Source organism: Macaca fascicularis, chromosome 12 (genome assembly GCF_037993035.2).
Source record: "Macaca fascicularis isolate 582-1 chromosome 12, T2T-MFA8v1.1".
Lineage (NCBI taxonomy): Eukaryota > Metazoa > Chordata > Mammalia > Primates > Cercopithecidae > Macaca > Macaca fascicularis.
In genome coordinates, this window is record NC_088386.1 from 63,322,043 (window position 1) to 63,349,627 (window position 27,585).

Here is a 27,585-nt window from a genome sequence, read left to right on the forward strand (position 1 = left end):
CCTACATTAAACATTAAGTGCCCCGTCCCCTTCACAAATGTTTTCTGGTCTATTCAAGTCACTGAATTCCAAATAATGCACATTGGGTTACCAACATTAGTCCCCACTGTCATATTCCGAAATGAATCCTAAATGGTTTACAGTCCTTCAAAATAAGCTTCTCATTTTTTCCCTTTCAATTATATGACATAGTTCACACTTTTCATTAAAGTTATTAATAATATAAGGGTCTTGGGTGGCAATTTTCTGCACAGCTGGGGAAAAGTTGCATATTCAGCGTAGGTATACAGATGCATACTGAATCCCAAAGACATAAATGGTTTATTCCCAGAAATAGGCCTACCTTTCTATTGTTTAATAAAGTTCTAAATTAGATTGGCATCAGTACAACAAAACATTCATTTTTATTTATGCATCTTGAATACACTTTTATACATATGTAAAATGAACACATTTTGAGAGTTTAATGAGTTTTATAATTATATTTCTAGATAAATGCACTTTTTGAGAAGGACAAGAAAAATAATTATTTTCTGATTTATTTCACATTAGCAAAAGGGCCTAAAATATAACAGAGCAAATAATGAATTCAAATAAGGAAGGACTCCACAGATTGCTTTCCTTCAGCCACAGAATTATTAGAATGTAAGAATATGAAAATAACTAATGGCTTTCCACACTAGATCTTGATCCCTGCTAGTAGACTGACTGCTTGGGTGTAAACAAGGGAAGCCTTGGTAGTTCTTGCTTTACAAAGGCCAAAGAAAAGGAAGTTTGGGATAGGGTAGGATGAGCTCTTTCTTTAGGTATTGCTGGCACTCCCTGCCCTTAAGTGACTCATCTCCAGATCATATGGAGATAGGAACCTTTACCTACCCATATCAGAAAACCGTCCACACTGGCATTTTGGAAGGAGTAGGGACTCCATCCAGTTCTAAGGTCACTAGTCTTGGCTTACTATCACCCTTTGACCATTATGATTGTGTAAAGTGGCTTAAGTATAAACGCAGCCTGGAGACCCAGCAGCCTGAGACCGGACTGCCTTCTGACTGGTGATCACTGTGGAATTGTTATTTGACTGATTGTGTGCACTTCCAACATTGTGGAAGCAACTGTTGAGCTTCCATCCATCCATACAAACAACGATGCACAAAATCAGCCACATAATAATTTGAAAGGAAACTGAAGCCCAGGTAGAGAGTATAACAAGAATCCTCTTGTTCCACTCAGAACTATGGCAAATTTGTGAGTCCAGGAGGAAGTGGGAGCCCCTCAGGTGTAAGTTCTGTCAAGGTTGGTTGGAGCAAATGACACATTGCTAGTGGGAAAATAGAAATAGTCAATAAATCTCTTGTTCTTGATCCAGAGCAATTCATAACAGGTTTTATTTCTAAACAATTGGGTTTATAACTAGAATTTGCCTATTGGCCAAATGAACATTATTCTTTTCTTACTTGGCTGTAATTAATGAATGAATTAAAAAACAGCATTAATGCAAGGAGCAAATAAATGTTCATGACAAAAGGATGCCAAATTTGACTACATAATACATAGACATAAAAATTCTTTGTACTCCAATTTTTAACTCTGATAATGCATGTTAGGAAATGTCTTTTCTTCATCAGATGAAGATAAATCATGAACATTGACTCTCTAAAGTGTATTATTTACCAATAAACCTTATAACACCATAATAAACTTTCACTTTCTTGAGGCTTTCCAAAAGCATTTAAACTCTGTTGCCATCTATTAGTACACTATTTGAGAGATGAACAGACCTTTGTGACCAAGTGAAAGCATACTTCATTTACTGAGCTGCCAGCTAGTTTTCTAACCCCTTCTGCCCAACAATGAGAGGAAGGAGGGCTTATTAAACAGAATTTTTCTAAACACTCTGGGGTGTTTGAATTCTCCAAACACATACATAAATTTACGGTTGGATGCAAAGTGATTTGATTCCCATAGATTACAGATGCCCCAAAGATCTTTCCAACTACTTGGTTTTGCATCCAAGGAAGAAAGATTCACATGGCTTGGTCTGACGAAACTACCAATGGAAAATCAAAGTTGGAACCAGTGTAAAATAAAGGATGGAGGATCATGAAAAATTCAGTGATCTGAATGCACTAATGGCAAAAGGCTTCTAGCATTACTTCTACTTGTCACTACTAGAAATTGTGACAAAACTCAAAGAAAAACCTTTCTGTAGAAATCATAGCCACATAGGAAAATCACACATACTAGGGGACTTCAAAAAGTTCATGGAAAATGGAATTGAGAGATGAGAATTAAAAATGTAAACTTCATTTCTCAACGTAAGCTCCATGATGTTCAAGACACTTTTGTATGCAATGATATCAGCCATTTATTCCACCCCTAAAGAACTGAGGGTCCTGGGAATTTAACCATGCCAGTGCAATCGTTTGTACATTATTAATTGAAGAAAAAACGAATATTCTTTATAGACTTTTTAAGATTGGGAAACAAAAAGCATTCAGAAGGAGCCAAATCATGACTATAAAGTGGAATGCCTAATGATTTCCCATCAAAACTCTCACAAAATTGCCCTTGTTTGATGGAGGAATGAGCAGGTACATTTATGTGGTGGAGAAGGGCTCTCTGGTGCAGTTTCCCAGGAGTTTTTCTGATAAAGCTTTGGCTAACTTCCCAAAACACTCTCATAATAAGCAGGCGTGATCATTCTTGGCCGGCGTGATCATTCTTGGCCTTCCAGAAAGTCAACAGAAAAGTGCCTTAAGCATCCCCCCAAAAACTGTTGTCGTGACCTTTTTACCCTTGACCAGTCCACCTTTGCTTTACCTGGATCACTTCCACCTCTTGGTAGCCATTGCTGTGATTGTGCTTTGTCTTCAGGATTGTACTGGGAAAGCCATGTTTCATCTCCTACTAAAATTCTTCAAAGCAGTGCTTCAGGATCTCGATCCCATTTATTAAAAATTTCCCTGGAAAGTTCTGCTTTTGTCTGTAGTTGATCTGGGTACAACAGTTTTGACACCCATCAAGTGGAAAGTTTGTTCAGTCTTAATTTTTCTGCCAGAATTGTGTAAGCTGAACCAATTGAGGTGTTGGCTATTGTTTCTGCTGTTGTTGGTCCTCTTCAATTGGAGCATCAACAAATTTGAAGTGGATGTTCTGCTGCTGAGGGCTTCTTCTTCAGTATCAACTCATCCTTTCTTAAAATGAGTTATCCATTTGTAAACTGCTCATTTCTTTGCGGCATTGTCCCCATAAACTTTTTGTAAAGTATCAGTGGTTTTTTTCTTTCACCCAATCTTCACCACATATTTGATGCTGTTTCTGCTTCAATTTTAGCAGAATTCATGTTTCTCTGATCGGGGCTCTTTTCAAACTGCTATCTTATCCTTCTTCATGCCTCAGACTAGATCCTACTCAGACATGTTAGAGCAAGTTAGTGCAAGTTTGTATTTGTGCAAAAGAAATTTGAAATTCATGTATAGTTTTTCATAATACACATTTCCACGGGCAATGTGGAGACACCACATGTTTGTTAATGTGTCAGGTACGGGAGAAATCTAGCAGTTTCTTTGAATTTAACCTTAATTAAGTAAATGTTATTATAAAGTATCTTCTCAAAGGGAGAATTATATGAAAAATGGTTATAACACTTTATAGTTCTAACTAGGAAAGTTTTATAGAGAAACAGAACCAATACAATATATATAAAGAAATTTATTATAAAGTTTTGACTCACAAAATCATGGAGGCTGAGAAGTCCCGTGATCTGCTGTTTGCAAGCTGGAGACCCAGGAAAGCCTGTGGTGTAGTTCAGAGACCTGGGAGCTGACAAGATGGTAGTGTAGATTCTAGTCTCAGTCTAAAAGCCTGAAAACCAGGAGATTGATGTCCCAGCTCAAGCAGTCAGGCAGACAAAGAAATCAACCTTCCTCTACCTTTTTGTTCTATTCAGGCCCTCAAGTTGGGGCCCACCCATTTTGAGGAGGGTCATCTGTTTTACCCAGTCCACCAATTCCCATGCTGAGCTCTCTACCAGAACATCCTTACAGACATACCCAAAAATAATGATTAACCAGCTACCTGGCATCCCTTGGCCCAGTCATGTTGACACCTAAAATTCACCATTACAACAGGTATTTGTAAAATATGTAGAGAAATTTCTTCACACTGTAGCAACATATTTACTCCATGCTTCCCAACAACCAAAATTTTTCTCTACCCTGAATAGTAGGAATAGATTTATTATGCATCTGGCTGGAATTCTTTCTTCCTTCCTTTCTTTTTTCCTTAAAGAAAATTGTCATCATGGTCTGAAAAATGGTAGGCAAAAAACCTCCTTACTCAGTATTTATGATGCTACCATTCTGATGGAAGCCTGTTAACTTGCATGGCATATCCACTCTAGTGCAGAGGCTATGGGATGATGATGCAGTTACAAATTCCACTGATAATAGGAGGATGACGGGAACACATTTATTCTCAAAGATATCAGAACATAAATTAAAATGTTAGATACTCAAACTGACATCTAGAAAAACAAAGGTTATTCCCAGTGTGTAAAGTAGAGATTTGCCTCTGACAAGTTCGTAGAATGCATCCTTTTCTTGGCATCGTCACCTAAAACTCACCCAGACACCTGAAATTTCCCTACTTTTTAAATGCACTTAAGGTTGCCTAAAGTATATGAGAGACATTTGGAAATCACAAGGTCTGACTGTTCTTGATAGTGATTATGTGAAGATTCTAACAATAGCCAAGGTGCCTTTGAATCCTATTTGCTTTTCCTAATGCCTTGTCCATAAATTAGAATCTTGTTACCTTTGCTATTCCATTTAGGAAAGTATTTCTTAAGAGGATCCTAGTCATTTTTAAAAAGTAATATACTTCCAGGATTACTTAATGTTCTCACCTTTAAAGGACTAGCATAAGAACTTTTTCTATTGAATCTATCTAAATGGCTAGGCAGAAGCAGAAAAAAAAAAGTATTTGAAACTGCACTCAAATAGTTGCATTCTCCCTTGGGTACATGGTGCCCAGGGCCAAGCAATCTCTCTGGGGTACTGGGCCAGCCTCAGCTGTGGCAGAGAAGCCTCTGAGCTCTGAGACCTCACAGCTGTTATTTCAGCCTGCACAAATCCCAGTGGGCACAAGATGTAGTTAGTGTGCTGCAAGAAGTATGACTAAAGCCAAATCCTAGCCCCCTCCAAACACCTTCCATGCTTCACCAAAGCTAACCAAGGAAGTCTTATGCTGAGTTACATCAATCTCGGTGTCTTCTTTTTTTGGTACTTTGAATTTTCATTTTCATCTTTTTAAAGTATATGTACAGTAAAATTCACTTTCTGGTGTATACTGTTATGAATTTTGACAAATGCATGGAATTCATAACCACAATCACTATTAAAATATGGAAGAGTTCTGTCATTCTGAGACCCCCAAAATCCATCAGGCAAGCCCTTTCTAGTCAAACCCTTCACCCATCATTAACACCGAGCAGAACTAGTCTCTGTTGTTATAGTTTTATCATTTCCAAAATATCATATAAATAGCATCATACAATATATAGTCTTTTGAGTCTGGCTTCTTTTGCCTAGCATAAGGTATTTGAGATTAACCCATATTCTTGCTTTTATCAATCATTAGTTCCTTTGTATTTCTGAGTGGTATTCCATTATACGGATGTGCCACAGTTTATTTATCTATTCCTCAGCTGAGGGACATTGTGTTTTTGCCAGAGTCAGACATATAGGAATGATATAGTCAAGATTTTGTGCAAACATGAATTTTAATTTCATTTGAAATATGTAGGAGTAAATTTATGGGTCATATAGTAAGTGTATTTAACTTTGTAGGAAGCTATCAAACTGATTTCTAGGTGGCTATACCATTTGGCATTCTCACCAGCAATGTATGAAATTTCCAAGGGGTCTACATCCTTCTCGGTACTTGGTATTGTCTGATTATTGCTTGCTGTGTTTGTATGTTTATTTAGGTTTTTGTTTTGTTTTGTTTTTTTAAGACTGCGTCTCCTGCTGTCACCCAGGCTAGAATGCAGTGGTGTGATCATAGCTCACTAGAGCCTTGAACTCCTGGGCTCAAGTGATCCTCCTATGTCAGCCTCCCAAGTAGCTGGAACTGCAGTCATGCGCCACCACACTTGGCTGTTTCCCTTCATTTTTATTTTAGCCATTCTAATAGGTGTATTGTGATATATCATTGTGGTTTTAATTTGCAATTCCTTTAAGACTAATGAAATGGGGCAGTCTTGCATATATTTTCCATTTGTATATTCTTTTTGTTAAAATATCTATTCACCTCTTTTGTCCATGTTTTAATTAGGTTGTTTATTGTTCAGATTTGAGGGTTCTTTAGATATTCTGCATATAAGTCGTTTCTCAGACGTATGATTTGGAGATTATTTTCTTTCAGTGTATGGCTGGTCTTTTCAGTCTCTTAGTGGTGTGTTTCTCAAAGCAAAAATTCTTAACATTGATAAAGTCTAATTTATCAATTTTTTTTATAGATCATACTATTTCCACTAAACCTGAGAAATCTTTGCCTTACCCAAGGTCACAAAGATTTCTTCTTATATTTTCCTCTAAAAGGTTTATAGTTTTTCATATCCGTGTCCTATTTTAATGAGGCCAGGAAGTACTTTGTGAATTCAGAGTATTATAAATGGACATAGAAAATTTAAGATGTCAGGGAAATTTTTTAATGCCCAATTAGATTTTTATTTCAATGAAGGCAAAGGTTACATCTCCCAGTGATATCGCTGTGCCTTCCTCTATCTCCATTTTTGATAGCAGCTAGGTGTTCAGTAAACACTTATTAAGAATTAATAAATCCTCTTGGAGAAGCTAACTTATTATTTAGCATTGTGTAGTACAGAAAGAATAGGCTTTTAGTCAGCTCTATATTCAAATTACAGCTCCGTGTCCTGCTGGCTGTATGTCCTTGGGCAGGAGCTTCATACTTCAGTTCTTTGGGCTGGGTTTCTTGACTTTAAACTATGGACTAATAATGTATTTTGTGATTTTAGTGAGGATTAAATGTGGTAATATGTGAAAGTGTCTTCATAGTGTCTGACATATATTGGCATCCTGTGAAGAGTTATTTTCTCCCTTTTTTCTCTTCCATCCAAATCCTAAATATGTGTGTGTTTAAACAGTCAAGTAGGCCGTGCGCGGTGGCTCACGCCTGTAATCCCAGCACTTTGGGAGACCGAGGCGGGCAGCTCACTTGAGGTCAAGAGTTTGAGACCAGCTTGGCCAACATGGTGAAACCCCATCTCTATTTAAAAAAAAAAAAAAAAAAAGTAATCCCGGCTACTCGGGTGGCTGAGACAGGAGCATCGCTTGAACCCAGGAGACTGAGTTTGCAGTGAGCCGAGATAGCACCACGCTCCAGCCTGGGCGACAGAGCGAGACTTCTTCTCAAAAAAACAAAAACAAACAAACAAAAAACAGTCAAGTAGCTCTGGTTTAGAATAACTGAAAACTATCATATCATGAATGAATATATTCCATATTTGCCCTTTGTATGTATTGTTTCATGTATGCATGCATTTTTAATGTAGGAAGACTCAGACACAGCCATTTCAACAGGTTCTCTTCTTAAGACTACCCTTCTACTGAGATCCGGCCACTACACTCCAGCCTGGGCAACAGAGCGAGACTCCGTCTCAAAAAAAAAAAAAAAAAAAAAAAAAAAGACTACCCTTCTACTGTGCAAAAGTAGAGGCAATGAAAAGGGGCCAGGTTGGGATGGGGAGGAGGCAGAGGGGAAATCCTGAAGTGCAGCATCCATGGGAGAGTCCGTTCTCATGCATATTGGCATTTGGCTCAGTCGGGGCTTGGAAGTGGATATGCTAACCAATACTGAAATACAAACTGGGGGAGAATGGTTCTGCTCATGTTTGCTTAGCAGATCATTACCACTGTAAGTTATGCTACATTTTATTTTAAAATACCAGAAACTTTTACTGAACTAAGAGGATTTTTCTAGTTAGATGGGCTCACTAATGACTGACAAGGGGAATCCAAAAGGCTGCCGTGGTTCCTAGTCCCACACATTAGGTCGGTAAACGAAACTATCAGGTGCCCAATGGATAAGGTGCAAGTAAACACCAAAATTAGTTAGCACAGAAGCACAGTCCGATTTAATGTCTTGAGGTACTCTTAAAATCGATTATTTTGAAAAATGACCTGAAAAGGAAGTCAACGATATTTTTCCTAGTAATAGTGGTATTTATTAAGGGCATGCTCAATGCCAGTATCATTGAGGGCTTTTGTGTATTATCTAATTTAGTTCTCATAACAACCCTGTGAAGTGAGTGCAATTAGTTTCCTTATTTTATGAACAGAGAGACTGCAGGCTTGGGTAAAATATCTGCCTCAAAGTTGCACTACTGAAAAATAACTAACTCAGAATTTGAACTCAAGGCAGTGTAACTGGAAAGCCACTGTTCATAGCTGCTATCCTTTATCACCTTACCCCGCATGGTTTATAGCTTGTAGACATGCTCTAAAACATGCAGCCTTCATTTCAGAGCCTTGGTGAATCAGTAGTGTTCCTCACTTTTAGATATGCAGCACAAGACCTTTTGATTAGGTGCATATATATTTCAATTTGCAATTACCAGATTAAAGGTCAGTCTAGTTTTATGTTTCTTTATTAATCTTCTAAACATTTTAGCACTTTTGAATGTATAACACACTATGTTACTCTTCCCAAGCTCATATAAACATATCCAGTGATGCTGATTATACATTACTGACACCTGTCAAAAGGTAATTATCATTTAACAGAGCTGCCTAAATGTTTCCTAATTTACTAAGTGCAGAATTTCTGCAGCCAAAAGTAAACATTTCCTTTACCCCTTAGGCCAAAGGGATCTGAAGCCTCTAATAACACTTGCATCAAAAATTTTTATGGGCTTCATAAGGAAAGGAAAATATCCTATTTATTGTGGCACATTGCATTACATTTCAGGAGAGAAATAATAAATGTTTGTTGTTTTGGTAAATGAATGAACGAATGAGTCTGTTGGAAATTTTTAATTCAATTAAGTGTTTTTAGGATGGATGAATTAAGGATTTATTAATCTACTTATAAATTTTAGCATATCAAATAATAGTCTAACCCATTTAGAATGAATTTTAGAACCAGATAATTTAGAAGCAATTTTTGATATTATATGTTGTATTTGAATATAAACACGCAAATATGTATTGTGTATATATGTATGTATATACATATTTTTAAGAAAAACAGTATCATATTTAATTTACCCTAATTTACTATGCATTTTCATGATATTACATTTATAGTTCACGTATATGTCCTCATGACTAACACTTTTAAATGGTTTACTACAAACTAGATCACTTTTATAAAAGAGCTGCATAAAAGATTCATAAAATAATAAGCAGCAGTCACATGTTAGGTTTGGGACCTTGTATAGACTAAAGATAAGTTAAAAATATAAGAAGGAAGAAATTAACTGCACAAGAGCAAGACACGCACTATACTGTAGTGGCAGACCCTTCAATTCTACAAGACCCTCCCCAGATACAGTTACAAAAGTCAGAGATCCCGTAATTCTGGGCTCCATTGACCTGGCAAAGTGCTCCCTGTGTGGAGACTGCTCAACTACTATACTTTCTGTGTTTCTCCCAAAGGCAGTGGCAGCCACATGCAACCACATGTAATCGGCTCTCTCATCTCTCTTTTACATGCCTGTTAGTTGGCTTCAAAGTAGAACAAAGTGGAAGCGACCATAACCAAGTCCAAGTGATCATTCATTCTTGCCAGTCTACTCATCTGGACAAGACTTTGTCTTCTGACGTAGAGGAGGGCCAGCCCAAGCCTGGACGTGTTTTTAATGAGCTAATTGAAAGGTTAAACTGATAGCTAGTTATTCTAAATGCTCAATTTAGAGAGCCGTGCTTCAGATATTCCAACTGAAGTGGTGTTCCATTTTTTACAGTATTTGAAAGACAATTTATTATGCCTAAATGTAGAGCACATTTTTTCATAACCTGATGTTCACTTGTTTATTTATTGAACCATTATGTGGATATAATGCAATCACCCAGAAAGTAATTTCCATTTGGTGTAAGAATCCCATGTTACAATAAATCAACCATGTGACCCAGTATGTTCAAATTCTATAATAGTCATTCTCTGAATATTTACTGTTAATGTTAAAATAAATATGTATTTAGGAGTCAAAGTCCTCTGTGTTTGTTTACCCCAGAAAACACCAATAATTCATATCAAAATGAGAGCATTACTGAAAACATGTAAGACTGAAGAATCATTTTCTTTGGCATTGTCATTCCAATCTGCTTCTGTAGTTTTTCTATGTTTATGCTTTTCTTTTTTTTTTCTTTTTTTTTTTTTTGAGACAGAGTCTTTCTCTGTCACCCAGGCTAGAGTACAATGGCGCGATCTCGGCTCACTGCAACCTCCGCCTCCCAAGTTCAAGTTATTCTCCTGCCTCAGCCTCCTGAGTAGCTGGGATTACAGGCATGTGCCACCATGCCCGGCTAATTTTTGTATTTTTAGTAGAGACGGGGTTTTATCTTGTTGGTCAGGCTGGTCTCGAACTCCTGACCTCATGATCTACCCACCTCAGCCTCCCAAAGTGCTGAGATTATAGGCGTGAGCCACCGTGCCCGGCCTCTACGTTTATTCTTAAAACTTGAACTTAAGCTAGTGAACCAAGTTTTCTTAATTACATTAATAAACTTACTAAAAATCAAACTAACAATCAAAGGAATGCAATTTAAAGTAGCAATAGGATATTATCATTTGCCTTTCAGAGCAGAAGCACTTATTTTTAAATGGTAATATTTAATGCTGATGAGATTACCTTTAGATAATCCCTCCCATGTGTAACTTGTAGTAGTACATTTAACCCCTTGGAAAGTCATCAAAATGTTTTTGCCTTTTGATCCAATCATCTGATTTCTAGAACTCTATAAGAAGGAAGATAAATATGTATTTTCAGACAAAGATTTGTTAATAAGAAAATTCTTTATACTGTTATGTCACACAAAAATTTTAAGCTAGCTAAATATTCACAACATGAAAATAAATAAATAAATTATGGTACATCCAAATGGTGGCATATATTTCATGCAATAAAAGGTGTGTTTAAAACATAATGAAATGGGCCAGGCACAGTGGCTGCAGTGGGCCAAGATTGCGCCCCTGCACTCTAGCCGGGGCAACAGAGTGAGACGCTGTCTCTCCAAAAAAAAACAAATAAATAAAATAAATGTAATGAAATGGTTATGACGATATAACATTTTATAAAATATAGACTATGAAAAGTATAACTCCAATCTATTTTTGAAAGTATACACACACACACACACACACACACACACACAGACACACACACTTAAACAGGTGCTTCCATACTCAAATACACGAAGAAACAGTATGGCATGTATTACCAATTTCTGTACAACTGATTGCATGACCAGCAACATCTTTATATAAATCAGACAATAATAGGAAATGTGCTTTCACTACATACAGGACTCTACTCAGAAACTGTCAAATACAGAGCTCTACTCCAGGAACTGTCAAAAGACACAACAGAGACAGTTAACAAAGTCCTTAATCTTCAGGGACCTGTAACTAAATGAAATATACCACAGTACCCAAAAAAACAACAAAACAACCAAACACAGAACATGTATTAGGTAACTATATAAATAGATAATTATGCAACTGTGCACACACACACACACACACACACACACAATTATAGGTATTTGGAATGTTCTCCCATTTTCACAGAGACTGTTCTGACCTGTGTATTCATACCCAGTGCCTCCAGACCTGGATATGGTCTCTTCAATCTTTGAGCATTTATGCAATTAACATAACTTGAAGATACTTTGATATTGAATGACAGGGGACTCCAGAGATGTAAAAACTATGTGAGGGAGTGTTTAGTGAGGAAAATTCCACACTATTTTTCCTTAACTGTGCTTCCACAGAAATGGACATGGTGTAGAGGAAAAACCATGACCTTAGAATTCAAAGACTCCCACCCACTCCGAGTTCTGCCACTGGCTGGGTTTCTTAAATTACTTTACCTTACTAAACCTTTTCTCTGAAGTATGAAAGACAGAACTGATGACATGGGGTTTTCTGAGCAGTAAAGCAGAGAACATGAGTGACTGAGCTGGGCAGAGTGCTGACCCATGGCAGGCACTCAATATGTTTACTTGAAATTAGGTGCAGAGCCTAGATGTGGACTAACCAGGAGTGGACAGGCCAAGAACTCCACTTTGGTTGCTTCTCTGTATCTGACACACTGTTTGGCAAACATGTCATAAGAATTTATTTTCATGGGCCCCTGCCTTGAGGTCGTGCAGGTCTATGAAATGGGAACTTACATAACTTCAGTGTATGCTTTTTAAACATTTGAGGGACTACAGTGGCAAATCTGAATTAGATCATCAGAGACTTGAGAATAACATTTAGAAAAACTTTCTAAATAACTTCTACAGTTGTACACCTTGAGTTTGGTGGTATCTAGCTTCGTTTTGTCTTTGAAAAAATAACTTACTTTTTCTAACTTCTCACTGGTTTTCGTCTCCACTTATGTGTGTTGTTTCTTTGTGTGTACACAGACTAAGGGTTTTTTTTTTTTGTTCTGCTTTGTGTTTGTTTTGGTTTTTAGGGTCAAGTAATGATCTATTAATATGGAACAAAATATATCACAGTAACTTCTCAGTGACTGTTGGAGAGAAAAAGAAGAAGAAGAAGAGACAAAGTCTCTAATTTTTCTAAGTATCAGGCATATACTTGACTTTCTTGCAACTAAAAATATACAGCCACACTGTTTATTAGAGTTTTGAAAAAAATGGAGTTTATAATAGAGTTTTATAATAACACAATCATAAAATGAGCAAATAACCATATATTTAATATGAAAATGACACCCAATAACACTTCTCAATATGTCAATTATGAATGATCATTACAAAGCATCATAGTCTACCAATAAACAATTTTCTTTTTAAAAAACTTATTATATTGTTGTTTTTATGTTTTTTGAGACAGAGTCTTGCTCTGTTGCCCAGGCTGGAGTACAATGGCACAATCTTGGCTCACTGCAACCTCTGCTTCCTGGGTTCAAGCAATTCTCCTGCCTCATCCTCCCAAGTAGCTGGAATTACAGGCACCCACCACCATGCCTGGCTAATTTTTTGTATTTTTAGTAGAGATGTATTTTTGCCATTTTAGCCAGGCTGGTCTCAAACTCCTGACCTCAGGTGATCCACCCGCCTCGGCCTCCCAAAGTGCTAGGATTACAGGCATGAGCCACCACACCTGGCCAAAACCTATTATAATGTTATAGCATTCTTGCAAAGGAGTACATTGTCAATCCCCTGAGACCAATTAACTATCCTAGTTTCTCAACTACAGTGTGACATATTTTTATCCTGATGTCTAAATATCTCATTGTCACTAATTACCAAGTGCATCTCATAGCGCTGAGTAGATATAGTACAGTGTGACATAGGACTAGGACAGTGATTCTCAACCAGAAATTTTTTGCCCTCAGGGGACATATGGCAATGTCTGGAGACAGTTCTGGTTGTCACGTCTAACAGGAAGCATGGTGCTGTGGTATCTAGTAAGTAGAGGCCAGAGATGCTGCTCAACATCCTACAATGCACAGGACAGCCAGTATGATCAAAGAATTATCTAGCCCAAGTTGTCAATAGTTCTAAGCTTGAAAAACACTGGCCTAGCACAAGAATGAATTTCAGGATAATCTGTAATGTATCCATTTATTCAGTCCATACGGAGTGAACAGCAATGCAAAGTGCCACAAATAGTTTAGACATTTGGCAGATGAACATTTGCAGTTAGAGAAGAAGATAGTAAGAAGGTTTTCTCCTTAACTCTGAATTGGTTTATCACTGTCTCCACTTTATCTTCCTTGTGTTCTACTGTCTCCTGTATTTATTTGCTCCTTTTCCTCCCCCTATTTCTCCCTTCCACCAACTCCCTCATTTCAATTTCCTTTTCTTTCTCTACCACCCACCCTATACCTTTTGTCTTCTATTCTTTTATCTTTTCTTAATTTTTAATTTCTTAATTTTAAAGGGTTTATTTTAATCCTCTAAGATCCAAATATTTAAACATTCTTTCCGATCAATGCGTAAACTATGTAGAAATGCAAAACCAAGTTGTATTTGTAGAGATACAACTACAGTTGCAACTCCCTCTTCTCACAGGAAGAAGAGACTGCAGACTTCTTTCATCAGCACTCAGAATAGAGATCCAATAGCTATTACAATATTTTGGCTATTCTCTTCTTTTGTTAGTATTTTGAAAAAGCTTTGGATTTGTAAGTAACTTATATCCTTTTAACAAACAGAATCTTGTTTTCTTTTAGACCACATATTCACAAGAAAAAAACAACTTATAAGGAGTCTGCACAAATGTGTGTGGGTGGCAAATCCTTTGGCATGAAATTCTCTGGGAATTGATAAAATATTAAAGCAACGCATTTTCTCTAACTCATCCCATTCTGCTGGACTGAGGGGAGGGGACCACACAGAGCAACTCTCAGACCTCATTGGAAAGGTTAAGATGCATAGGATCATTCTCACAGCCAACTCCTTTTTACCTCCCAATGAGGATGTAACAAGATTTTTCTGTGACGCCTGTCAATTCCTACCCATTAACAATGACATTGAATGCAAATATTTTGACCACAGAATTGGAAGAAGGCTAGATCTATGCAGACGCACTCTACTGGAAAGCCCAGGAATGCATTAAGAAGAATCCACAAAATAAAAATACATCTTTCTTTCATTCACTCACTTTTCTTCACCCATTCATAGAATGTTACTACATATATGCCAGATGTAAGCGAAGTATTTGGATAACATGTCTTGGGTTTTTTTCTCCCTTTTTCTCTCTTTCTACACATTTTTGGAGGCTATTTAAATAAGCCACGTAGCAGAAGAAAGACATTTGGAGCCACTTGGAATTGCTTGCCATATGTAGATATAATCTGAATTTAATGATCTGCATGATTAGAAGGGAATGACAGACTCACCAGGAAGCTAGTGGAAATGTTTCAGGCTGGTAAATATTTTAAGGCCAACAGATTTCTTTAAGTTACCTGCTATGACAGGTGCATTTTCTTTCCACTGTAAAATGGCCCTGAGTTGCATAAAATGTATCCACAAGTCATTTCCTATTTTTCTGATGTAGTTAGCCCTGATCAATAAATAAGCTTTTTGGGGTCATTGTTTAGTATTTATTGATCATTGCTACTTCACTGAGAATGACTGTTGAAATGCAAACCAAGATGCATGCTCCGAGGGACTATTAGTGTCTTGCACTAATTTGTAGGCACTGGTCATTTTATTTGTCCAGACGCTCTGCAGTTCAGTGCCTAACAGCAGGGCCAAATTTGAAAGTCTGTTTATGAAAACAACCATCAAAAAGAACAGTAAGAACTGGAGCGTTACATATTGCATTGTTCTCACAGTGCCACTCAAAACTCCTGTTATTAATTTCAGAGTAATCACTGAATGATAAGAGTTCTATCCATCTGTTCAGAGAATTGCGGAAAACTATTAAAAGAGTTACCACATATGCAGTCCCTTCCATTTGATATAACATATCCTAAAAACATCCAACATTTAAAAATGTATATCAAAATGTCAATGTGAATGTTAGAAAGATTACTTGCCAAAGCTATTTGTTAACTGCCAAGGTCTATTTTACTGCCCGTATCACAAATCTCAAGCAGGTTTGAAAGAGATTCAAGAAAATATAATACAAGTGTTTATTTTTTATCTTTGCTGTGTAACTTCCACCATGTTCTAGAGAGTGCCTCAAGACAGTGAATCAATAGTTCAAATAAGTTTTTGCAAACACAAACTTTACGCACCTTAGAGAATCTTGAATTACAAATACTTATGGAAGGTATTGCATTGCACACAATATTTTAGATTGGAGCTTCCAAGCTGGTATGCTGAGATATTGAACTCTCATTTCTTGTGTGTGTATTGGCAAGGAAAAGGTTGAGAGTGTGCTTTCAACAATCAGCTTTAGTAATCATAAGAAAGGCATTTTGTATGCTGCAAGGATCACTGAAATTTTAAGAACTCACCAACAAAGAGAAGGCAGCTATTATGATGGCATCTATACACACCTGTTCATAGGCAAGCACCTTCAAATAGGTAGTCAGTTCCAACAACACTGCTCTGCCCATAAAGCTTCTAGGAACAGTCATACCTTTCTGTTAGCGCATCTTGACAAACTCTTAGAGATGCACACTTTGTTGGGGAAGCCCGACTTATTGACCAGATTGCTATATTTTGGATGCACCATTGTCCTCTGGAATTATTTCCTGACACCACCAAAATGCTACTTTTGTGGAACCAAAGATGTGATCCATGCTTAAGTTTCAGGTATGGACTTTATTGATTCAGGTATTTCACTTAATGAAACTTGATTTCAGCTCTGCAGGTGTTATTGTATCTGACAGGCAGCCTGAATGAATGTGTGAAGTGTCACTCTATGGTCATTGACAGAATACACCAAGAGGGGTTCCTTCTGTAGTGGTGAAAATATTTTGGAAGTCAGTAGAGGTGGTAGCTCACAACACTGTGAATGTACTAAGTGCTAAGTGCCACTGAATTGTTCCCCTTGAAGGACTTAATTTTATGTCATGTGAATTTCACTACAATTAAAAAAATGTTTAAAACATTTGAAATCAGAGAAATGTAATATTAGAGAGGGCTTGGAGCCCACCTAGTCCAGCACATAGTTGAGGAAGAACACCCCTCAGGATTACTAAAGTTATATGCAACATTTCTGTTAATTGATACATAAGCATAGGAAAGTTTATTGGTCATCTGTAATGAATGAATGACACCAAATAAGCCCTACTAAGAATTTTTAGTATTTTGTTAATACTCAGACTTCTTTAATACTATTAAATGGAAGGGTGAAAAAGAGAATGATTGACCATTTTTGGATCCAGCACAGCAAAGAATGTTTTTAAAATATTTTGGGCAGTGACTCCTCCTAGAAAATATGGCGACATCCTCTCTTCCCTGGCAAAATCTAATTGGTTTTTTCACAGGAACTTTCTCAAAGCCAGGGGTTCATCTCCTGTTTCTATTAAAAGTTAAACAGTATTGCTGGATGGGTGCAATACTACATTTACTAAGGCACATTGCGATTCCTCTGAAAGTTATATCTGTATGTAAAGCTTCAGGAACCAAAGAGGAAGATGAAGACACAAAGCATATGAAAAATCAAAACGATTTTGGCTCAGAGTTTGGTGTTATTTCCTCATGGTATTTCCAGATTCTTTCTGAGTGGCTGACCTTCTTTCCCTGTCAGACAGCAAATGGACCATGGTCAGTTTCTTCCAGTCTGGGCCCCTGGGCTTGTGGTGGGTGGCAGGGGGAGGGGGCGGGTGTTGGCTGCCTCTTTTTTTGTTTTTGAAACAGGGTCTCACCTTGTCGCCCAGGCTGGAATGCAGTGGTGGAATCTCGGCTCACCACAACCTCTGCCTCCTGAATTCAAGCAATCCTCCCACCTCAGCCTCCTGAGTAGCTGGGACTACAGGTGCATGCCTCCACGCCCAGTGAATTTTTGTACTTTTTAATAGAAACCGGGTTTCACCATGTTGGTCAGGCTGGTCTTGAACTCCTGAGCTCAAGTGATCCACCTGCCTTGGCCTCCCAAAGTGCTAGGATTACAGGTGTGAGCCACCGCGCCCAGCCAGCTGCCTCTTATTTATGGTTGTGATGAGGGAAGCCAGAGATAAGAGACCAGAAATTGTAATTCTGACAGAGAGCTGACAGCTAAAACTAGAATAGCAAGTCTAACACTACGGCCAGGATGCAGGGACCTGGCTGGAGTAAGCTGAGATTCCATGCTTAAGGAAGAAGCTGAGAAGGTGAGCAGCACCCACAGAGCAGGTGAATGAAAGTGGCCTGGGAATCCTGAAGAGGAACGGTGATGCCCCTGGTGACTTTATTGAACATCCCTGCATGGGTCTGGGTGGGTATGCAGGGGTGAGGGTTGTCAAAAAGAACCCCAGTGGTACAGATGTGGGGAAATCTAAGACCCAGAAAAGGGGCCAGGAGTCAACACCTGGCATCATCTAAGTATACCTCAAGAAATGTCAGCATCTGTCTGATAAGATGGGGCACAACTCTTGATACTCTGAGTAAATATTTCACATTTTCACAATAGAAATCTCACCTTAAAATATTCTTTTCAAACAAAATCACCTTTAGACTTTTAAATGCAACAATATCACAGAAGGATTTGCTCATCCAAGTGAATGTTGCATATTTATCTCAGCTATTCCATAAATAAAATAGTTAATTATATACCCTTCCCAGCTCCTGGGGGGAAAGTTATTTTAACAGGGTGTGCATGTTATGATTCTTAGTAGAAAACTATGCAAGCATTTTTCTAAACATGATTTCTAAAAACTTTAAATTGTTTAAAAACCTTCCTAAATATGTACAGTTATATTCTCTACCAAAGTCCCCTTGAGAGCCATGTTTATAAGGTCATGAAATTATTTTAGTATGAAGAGTAAAATGAGAATAATAAGAATATAAAAAGAAATAAAACTTGTAGATAAAATACTAGACACAGCATCTGACTGCATGATTTATTGGATCACTAGGGAGCTCTCACGAATGTATGGGCATAGAATCTGGTGAGATGTTTAATTTATGGTGAATTGGCAGAGAACAAGAAAATAGGCTATCTACTGTGAATTCTGAATTCATGGGGGAATAAGATGGATAATTTTAAACTCACCACTTCTGCCTCCTGTGATGCCCCCAATCTCATATCAAACAAGTGAAGTTTGAAAGAAAAACAAAAGTGATTAGAAAGAATAAAGAGGTATTTAAAAAAAAAAAAAAGTAATGTCTCTTTCAATAAGGCTAATCATTGAACTCAACGAGAGTACATGGAGGGAAAAAATGTCAAATGTTAGAGGCCCATTTACCATAAAGTAAATAATATGGTAATAATGTCAAATGTTTGAGGGGACATTTTTCTGTTTATCTTCGTGTCAACTATAACTGGTGGTGGTGAGTGAGGAGATGGTAGAAGCTGAGAGTCCATGCAATTATTATTCCCTTGAGCCGAGTGAGGTGCAAAATCCACTATGTTCCCTTCCCATCTCCACCTAACGCCTGACTCTGAGTCACTATGTGATGCTCCCACCAGTAGAGTGGGAGTTATTTTTCTGGAATCTGAAGAAAAAAAGGAATAGACATTTTCCACACATTTTTTTACCCTGAAGCAAGTTAGGAACTTATTTTCTTATCCACAACAGAGCTGACAGCTTTAAGAGCAAAGAGGAAAGAAGGGTAAGATGACTATTCAGCACAGCCTGGAAAAGGAGGAGAAAACTCTGTGATCCTGTCCATATGGCTCCCCAGTGACTCGGCAGGGGGCAGGGGGAAATAGAGGTCAAAGAGACAGTGTGCCTCTCTAGCTAATCTTGGTTTCAAATGCCAGGTCCTACAGTCAGGTGAAATGGAATTCAGCAGAGTTGCTGTGGTCATTAACTTACTCTGTCTTGAGGAGAACACCCATCTCATTAGATTTGAAAGCCATTTTTCCAGGCCAGTAACCTCTGGAGGAATCCGGGGCTGATGACAGTGTAAAACAGAAATAAGCATGATCATCTGCAGTGACCACAGTGGCAAGGTGGAAGAGGGGGAGCCAGCTGTGGTGGTTGTAAAAGGGTATGAAATAGATGGCTTTGAGGAATTTGAATCTGGGAAAGCCAGAAGAATTCCAAGCCACCTTATCTAGACTTTTTTTTTTTTTTTCAAACTCCAAATCATTGCCCCCTGGCTCTGTCCCCTCCCCTTCGCTGTCCCCAGAGTACTGATTTCTAGCAGGTCAGCCAAAACACACAGAGGGCCTGAAGCTGAATCATCAGAATACACAGCCACCCCCAACACTGCATCTACAGATTGCTGGCTTCCGATTACCAGGAGATGTACACCCCTGCAGAGTCCTGTGGCCATGCATGGCTGCTGAAGATGCTGTCCACAGACCATTGTTTTTGTAGAGATTTGCAGCGATGTCATTTTTTTCATGACCATGTAAACATTCATCGAGGTAGACAAAGAATAGAGATCCGCAGGTGCTCCCATTTATTAATGGCAGCCCTGCTAATTATTGTTATTTTTCAAGAGTATACTGGCACTGCAAGAGCTAAATAAAATGATCATGCCCCTTAAGCTAAGTATTCCCACCTTGGGGAATTGTCTAAAGAAAATAGCATTTAAGCCTACTTGTACAAGGATGTTTATAGCCACTCTATTTGTAATAGCACATAACTGGAAACAACCCAAATACTCAACAATTAGGGGGTGATTAAGCAAACTTTAGAACTTTAATATGGTAATAAAGTCTGTGGCAATGAAAATGATGAATATCTGGACTATGTAAATACTTAGAAAGCCTATGTAAAACAATGCTGTATTAAAAAGGAGACCACACAATATTCCAAGTATAATATAAAATGTTATTATGATATGAATATCATAACCTAGCAATGATAAGAATAGAAAAGACCACAGTCTCATACAATTAGTTCTCGGAGTGAATGAGGACTTTGAATTTTTAAGGTAATTTAAGGTGGTCTTTTTTTTCACATAAAATGTATAGCTATTTTAAAATGTAATATTTCAAGATAGTATCATTACTTTGGCATAGAAAGCATTGAAACTGTCCATATAGTCTACCCACTCATCTGCCATGTACGTTTGATCTATACCACAGGATCAACATGAATTGGTGACCCTGGAGAAGTCAGTAGGTTAAAACGATATATAACTGACATTACCTAAAAGTAAGACCTAACGTTGCCTTCGGTAATAATATTCACCATTTGAATCAAGATATAAATCAAGGCCAAGAATTTTATAGACAAATAAGCAAAGGGAGACTCAGAGTCGGAAGACTGGATCTGAGTTAGAAGCACAGGACAGGTGAGGGATCTGTGGGAAGATGGTTGGGATCATAGAGGTATAGATCAGGGAGGGAACAGCCAGATCCAAAGACTGGAATAGAGAATCGACCGAGAAGCAGACCTCATCCAGGGCTTTATGCACCGGGCTATCCCAAGGGCAGCTTCATTCTCCTTAGTATTTGTTTTCAGATTTCAGAGAATAGTGCCACAGCTACCCCTTGGGAAGGACCCATCTTAAGTTTTCTAGAAAGGATCCACATACCATTCTAATCAGGTTGTGTTGCAGGTAAGAGGCCATGTGAATTCTGAGATTCAGATGAACAGTATTATTTTCAATGATGGACACCACGGTATATGGTCTATGTCATATTATTAGAAATATTTTATTTCCTACTCCTGGAATAAATCACATAGCTAATTGGAACAAAATGCATAAAACCTTCAAATGTCATGCTTCACTGAGCATTTAGCAGGAGTGCTTGGATCTAGAATTATTCATGCAGGGATCTCCTTATGAATGCAGTGGTTAGTCAGACTCCAGACTCCCTCTTTGTGGCTTCTCCTCTGGGAAGTGGCATCCTTTTTCACTCTGCTCTCTGTTGGTGAAGTCCTACGAGAGAAGAGAAGTCAAAGCCATCTGTTGGAGGTTGACAAAGCTCTGTTCACCCTTGGGGTTTTTCTATGACTGCTTTTCCGATTTCATAGCAGTAAACTCTTAACAACTGTTCAAATCAACAATAACCATTGATTCATGGGTGCTACGTTGAAAGCAATTTCCCCTGCTCATTTCCAATTGTTCCCACTAGTCAGCTTTTCTGAGTCACTATAGCTATTAAATCAACACAAATGCAAATGGCAGGACTGCCTCCTACCCTGAATTTGGATCGGCTTTGAAATTACAAAAGAGCTGTTGACCCTAGATCATTCCTGTTAGTGTGAAGTAGTATAAAAAAGACAATTTTTTAGAAAATCTGGGCTTTAGTTCCAACCTTGGGTAAGTTTTTCACAATAGGGAATCTCAGAAACCTCGCCTGTTACACAGGAATAATAGCATCACTTGTCTTACAGAATTGTGATGAAAGTCAAATGAAATAAATATGGGGAAGTGGTAATTAAACTATATAGCATCATTTGATTCTGTTTCAGAGAATGGTGCTTTGGTAGCTACTGTGTTCATTTTCTATGTTGGCTACAATCGTACTACCCTTATTCAGAGCTTACTTAATAATATGACCTCAGGTTACTGGCGAAAATTCTACTTCTCCTTTGAGTTTCTTTCTGTGTTATAATAATGATTTTAGTAAGTTAAATGGTAACTTGACATAGTTAAGAGACAGACAGTAATAAATATAACCTACTGTATCTTCATTCCTTTGTCTCGTATGTTAGCAGAGTGACATTTAGGCACATGGAATATTTGTAACTGAAATATCAAGGATATACTGTTTGGTAACTTCCCTTTTGGTTGCATAGAAGTATCTACTAGTATTTCTTTTCAAAACCTACTTTCTTAGCAACGTTAATTCTCACCTGCAACCCAGAAAGTACTGAAGTAAGCAGGAATGGTTCTTACCCCTGGCTGCAATTAGAAATATCTGACAAGCTTGGCACACTCCATGCGTGAGTCCGTTCCCAGACCCAGAGATTCTGATTTAATTGGCTTGGGGAGGTTTCAGAAGTGGTGTGTTTTTTTGTTGTTTGTTTGTTTTGTTTTGTTTTTTAACCTCTTCGTGTGATTCAAATATACAGTTAAGACTGAGGCCCACTACTTTGCATTTTGATTAACTAGAAGTAGGAAATCCTTGGGATCTGATTATGGCCTGGTCAATCTGTATTTTGACCAGCTGGAAGGCCATCAGTAGCCAGGATGCCTAAATTCAGCTGTGGACAGGCAAGTGTGAAATATCAGGAAAAACACAGCCTTTGGAGGCAGCATGGGTGAAATCTGGATTTGCTCCATCCTAACAGTGTTGCTATGGACAAGTGACCTGACCTCAGTGTGTCTTATCTGTCACATGGAGATAAGCGTACCTATCTTGTAGGGCTGCTGTGAGGTTTATATCAGGAAGTATATGTACTAGCAGGTACTAAAAAATGATAGCTCCCTAGGTAAGTAGTGCAACAAACCAGGTCCCTATTTCCTCATCAGAAAACAAACTGAATAAGAAGGTCAGAGTAAAATGACCTCGATGCTAATGCAAGGGAGTAGGATGTACCAGCCAAATCAAATAAAAACTTTCTGGTTCTATGTATTTGATTCTATTTGTCTTGAAATAACGAGAGCATAAATGGTACTTCTCTTTTTGTCTGAAGTCTCTGCCGAAGCCTCAAAGCTGACATATTAAGACTCGCCATCACATTTTCAAGAGAGGTGCTTCCCCATCCATTCTGGACATGCCATGGTAGAGCAAACTTGGTTCTGTGACCCCTATCCCAGCACCATTCCAGGACAGGGCATGCTGCCAAATGCTGCTGAACCAGAGCCATCTTTAAAGGATCTTTCCCAAGATGACTCCCTTGAGGGTGGAGCAGCGTTAACCCAAAGGTTAGGAGCAGAGAGGAGGTCAGCTGGAGAGTCTGTCACCTGTCAGAGATGAGTGCTGTTCAGGTGATCCTGGGGATGCAGCATTGAGTGGGTGGTGATAGGCAGAGAGGAGACCTTGAACTTGCCCCAAGAGCCAAAGAACCAGCATTTGGGCCACTTCCAAAAATGTTGATACCAGATTACAGTACCCCCATTCAGGTTGGACCTTGGTGTCTTGCTTGAATGCCTAGACTTCTTCCTGGCGCTGGTGGAGCCAGAAGTGGCACAGTGAGTAAGGTATAGCATAGCGGAGAGGAAAAGAGAAAAGTGGAATAGTGGTGCAAAAGGAGATGCCCCACCCCTTTCTGACCCCTGACCAGGTCTGAGCTGGGAAATAGAGTTTCGTTCAATTAGATGAGAGATTGGAGATTTAATTTAGATCAGTAGTCCCCAACCTTTTTGGCACCAGGGACCAATTTCATGGAAGACAATTTTTCCACAGCCCAGAGGTGGGCGGGGGGTAAGTGTTTTTGAGATGATTCAAGCTCATTATACTTATTGTGCACCTTGTTTATATTATTATTACATTGTAATATATAAGGGAATAATTCTACAACTTGCCATAATGTAGCATCAGTGGGAGCCCTGAGCTTGTTTTTCTGCAACTAGACGGTCCCATCTGGGGGTGATGGGAGACAGTGACAGATCGTCAGACATTAGAGTCTCATAAGGAGCATGCAACCTAGTTCCCTTACATGCACAGTTCACAATCGGGTTCATGTTCCTTTGAGAATCTAAAGTCATTGCTGATCTGACGGGGGGAAGAGCTCAGGTGGTAATGCAAGCGATGAGGAGCAGCTGTAAATACCACTGAAGCTTCACTCATTGCCCACCACTCACCTCCTGCTGTGTGGCCAGGCCACAGACCGGTACCAGTCCATGACCCAGGGGTTGGGGACCCCTAATTTAGATTATACTTGGCTTTTCCATAACTTGAAAATGAGACCCTTGTAACGTCCCAAAGTGACCAGAAAATTTATGAGAGGAACCTAAGATAATGACCAAGGGAGAGGAAGGGAGAACCAATAGAACAGATTCAAAGTAAAATAGTGTCAGAAGAAGTAATCATATTTCATGACTGTCTTCTGCCAAGCCCAGTCCATTCCATATTCCCGTGTATATTTTCTCCCAGGCAGAGGGTCAGTTGTCCCTTGGCACTTCCAGAGATGACTTGAAATGGCATCAGGACTCTTCTGACACATATCATTCTAGTCCTGTAACAGCTCCCTTGATTTCTTTCAAGCTAAAGACTTCCCTGACATTTTTTAAATTGGTGCAAGCCATTAACTCGCATGTCACATGACTTATTTAATTCTTATTTAGTTTGAGGCATCAGAAGACAGGTCACTACATCACTTCTAGTTTTTTTCTGCAGCCTAAGCAGAAAGATATCACCATATCTTTGTGGCTTTGTCATATAGCCCTTTTCTCCCGATGACAGTCCTGACCTCATCATTTATACAAGTATATAGAGAAAGTTAGAAGCATAGGTTTGAGAGTCAGACTGATGTGAGTTTTAACCCTGGCTCTGTCACTAACTATGCCATATTTTTAAGTTCCTTAACCTCTCTAAGCTTGGCTTTCTCACCAACATGGCTGCAATATCTGCTTTATAGGATTGTCTTAAGGATTAAATGATAGAGTATAAATAAAGCCTTTGGCACACTCTATGGTTCATAAATTCTAGAGAAGAGTGGATTCCAATATAATAATGATGATGGGGATAGTTACAATAATAACTATTAATATTGAAAGGATGTTGCCACAGCAAACTGCTGTATTCATTATTGGGGTAATAATAACACCAATACCAAATGCCAGTGCCAGTACCCAATACCAAAAAGGCACTTTCCTTTAGTACATACTGGGAAAGAGGAATGTTATTGTAGATCCCTCCAGAGTTTTCCATCCCTTTCCTCCTTTCCTCCCCCACAGCTCCCAGCTCCACCATAGATCAGCAGTCACTTGTGCCCAGTGGTTACAGTCTGGAAATTTTAGACACAGGCCCCTTGGAACAGTGTCTTCAAATCTGCAGAAAGAAGGGTGACCATGCAGTAGGCCCACTCCTCTTGTCCTTATTCTTTTATTTTCTACACAACCACCACCATGCAAAGACAGACAAGTGGTTCAAACTTCTCTGGGGATTAGTAATAACTAAAGAGAATTACAGGAGACAGGAGTTTTGTTTTGTTTGTTTGTTTTAACCTAACTGTTTATTTCATCAGATTATCCCCTAGTCTGATAAATCCTTTCACTGCTGCACCTTGATGGCACGCTCAATTCCTAGTCTTGCTCTCTTCACTCGGGTTGTCTGTCTCTCCTTTTACATATCTACTATCATTTCAATCCCCCTTTTGAGAAATAAATTCTGCCCAGTGAGTCAGACTTACCTTTTTCTGAGCTCTGTTTCCCCAAGCCTGGGGAAACTCTAGAATTACTCCAGAATACTCTAGAATACTCTAGAATTATTCTCCGCTGGGACTCAAAATAGGAATTCAGGGTGGGCTTTGGTAATCTACATCTGCTGGCACAGAGAGGCCAGGAAGGGCACTGCCAGTCTGGTTTCATCTGAGATGTCTCCACCTGGGTAAGCTGTGGCTACACTTTCCTATTCTTCCCTGACTCTAACAAATAACTGTTGGGACTGTCCATCTCTACCACCATCCCCATCCTACCCTCAACACAAAACCATACGCTTTCCATGCACAAACTAACATTCTTAGAGGCAAGGCTTGGAAAGCATGGAGGAAGTAAGGCATTTCTCTGAAAGGTGAAAGACCCATCCCTCCCACCTCTTCTTCAAAATGGAATTAGTGTCCACATTCTTGTGTAAAGCCTGGTTAGCTCCTTCCATCAAAACCTTTTCCTCCTTTTTCTGTCTAATTGTGCCATTCATTGTTGGAAAGCCTGGTTAGCTCCTTCCATCAAAACTTTTTCCTCCTTTTTCTGTCTAATTTGCCATTTATTGTTCTAACAGGACTTTTTTTAAAATATCAATTTTGTACCTTTTAATGGCTGTTCCCTAAGCTACAAAAACACCAAGCCAAAGCTTTGAAATTATATTTTGTATTGACCTAATTAAGTCTTAAACAAGGTGCTTCCCTTTTTCCCTAGTTATATTATTACATTATTTTCTTCTAGTTGCCCTTTTATGTTGACGTGGCAAAATTCAAGGCTCTACTCTAGATTTCTGTTTGCTAGAACCGTGTCAGGAGATGAATACAAATTATTGTTTATCCACCAAACACTTACACAGCACTTCCTATGTGCCAGGCTGTGCTCTAAGTGTTTTATAAACATTAGCAGATTTGGCCGGGCGCGGTGGCTCACGCCTGTAATCCCAGCACTTTGGGAGGCCGAGGCGGGCGGATCACAAGGTCAGGAGATTGAGACCACGGTGAAACCCCGTCTCTACTAAAAATAGAAAAAATTAGCCGGGCGCAGTGGCGGGCGCCTGTAGTCCCAGCTACTCGGGAGGCTGAGGCAGGAGAATGGCGTGAACCCGGGAGGCGGAGCTTGCAGTGAGCCGAGATCGCACCACTGCACTCCAGCCTGGACGACAGAGCAAGACTCTGTCTCAAAAACAAAAAAAAACAACAACAACAAAAAACATTAGCACATTTAATCCTCATGAAAACTCTATAGATAGGCATTATCATCGCCTCCACTTACACAGGGGGAAACTAAAGCACAGAGAGGTTAAGTAACCCAACTAAAGTTACCCAGCTAGTGAGTGGTAGGATTCAGGCAGCTTTGACCGGTAGACACTATCTTACCTGGCTTTGTCATCCAAACTAGTTTCCCCATTTTTATCACACTGAAAAAAAAATCCAGATGTAGGTAATTTTATCATTATTTTTAGATCTGGAACGAAATTAGACCCTAAAATGGCTACATGGTTTTTCCAAGTCATAATTGGCCAAATCTCAAACTCAGAAAAGTACTTGTATAAATCCACAATCTAGCTACA

The 27,585-nt window shown here is 38.8% G+C and overlaps 1 protein-coding gene and 1 long non-coding RNA gene across 3 annotated transcripts in view; one reads left to right on the forward strand and one right to left on the reverse strand.

Moving 5' to 3' along the window:
- B3GALT1 (beta-1,3-galactosyltransferase 1) overlaps positions 1-27,585 on the forward strand; it is a 456,001-nt gene that overhangs the window by 353,166 nt on the left and 75,250 nt on the right. The window lies entirely within an intron of this gene.
- The window catches only part of LOC135966542 (uncharacterized), a 78,678-nt gene continuing 72,413 nt past the window's right edge, over positions 21,321-27,585 (reverse strand). Inside the window, exon 3 of the long non-coding RNA XR_010579902.1 lies at positions 21,321-21,641. This is a non-coding gene — a long non-coding RNA (uncharacterized lncRNA). The remainder of the gene's footprint in view (positions 21,642-27,585) is intronic.